Genomic DNA, 1,068 nt, shown 5'->3' on the forward strand with positions numbered 1-1,068 from the left:
AAAGACTTTAAAGGGCTATTTCACGTTAAATTCAAGCCTGAGTGCACATGTACATATACCTTTCATCAGTGAAAGCTGGCACTGTTGATAATTCAAAAAATCACAAATTACTTGTTTCCTAGTTGGTGCCTTCTCTTTTCTTCCACGTTCAACCAATTTATGTGTTTGAAAGAGCTGTTTAAGTTTCCCCATGCTACAAGCTTTGTAACTTGTACCAACTGCACATATATGCAGGTTCTCTGAGCATCGCTTCAAATAGTGACTGTGACAAGACTGCAGAAGCTGCACTGCAAGGTACGGATGAGCTTCAGTTTGTGTTATTTTAAGCCTCTTACTAACACATTGTCATAATTTCATTTCTTCAGGACCTGCGGTAGAGGCTTCAAAAAGCGGCTCCCACACATTGAGCTGCCCCGATGAGCAGGGTGCGTTCAGTGTCGCGATTTCTTTTTTTTTTACCCAAATTGACTGTTGACCAAACCTCTGCAGGTGGCAGCTCCCTTGTAGCTGGTGAAAGAACTTCTGCTGACTTCGTCTTGCCGGAGAAAACCTTAACCAGTCGTTCAGCTGTTACAAAAAGAACTTGTGTGACCGGTAAGTTGTATGTTCACTTCAACACCAGAGTGGATTGATATAGAGACTTCCGCAGGCCGCTCGCGAGATTGTTCCGACAGCACTGTCCGAGGCACTGAACAAGCTTCACAAGACCCTCCAGAAGACGTCACCGCCAAAAGCTCCACGCCGGAGTGCCCTAGATAAAATGGTGACTATGCTTTTATTGCAGCTGTTTTAATGTGCTATTTTATGTTTAGGACATTCTGAGGAAACTATCCTCAAAAGGACAATACGTGTGCACTTACAAAATGCAAGATAGGCTCTCAGTGATTTTCATTTTTTTGTTTATTGTCAACATTGTGAATGGTTTGTTTTTAGGTAGTGGAATCGAAAACTTTGCACCACAGAAAGTTGTGCACCTTGGGTCTGAAAGAGCGAGGAAAGTGCTCGTATGCGATTAGTTGTTCTTCGCTTTTACATCCATTTTTTTGTTTATTGTAGTTCGTTCCTGTG

General features: G+C 42.4%; 1 long non-coding RNA gene across 1 annotated transcript; it reads left to right on the forward strand.

The window, feature by feature from the left end:
• The first annotated feature begins 362 nt into the window (after nucleotides 1–362).
• LOC142785109 (uncharacterized) lies at nucleotides 363–813 on the forward strand. Its single transcript, XR_012888852.1, has 3 exons — nucleotides 363–425; nucleotides 490–594; nucleotides 650–813. It is a non-coding gene; the product is annotated as an uncharacterized LOC142785109 (long non-coding RNA).
• The last annotated feature ends 255 nt before the right edge of the window (nucleotides 814–1,068 follow it).

This window comes from Rhipicephalus microplus, unplaced genomic scaffold (genome assembly GCF_043290135.1).
Source record: "Rhipicephalus microplus isolate Deutch F79 unplaced genomic scaffold, USDA_Rmic scaffold_18, whole genome shotgun sequence".
Classification (NCBI taxonomy): Eukaryota; Metazoa; Arthropoda; class Arachnida; order Ixodida; family Ixodidae; genus Rhipicephalus; species Rhipicephalus microplus.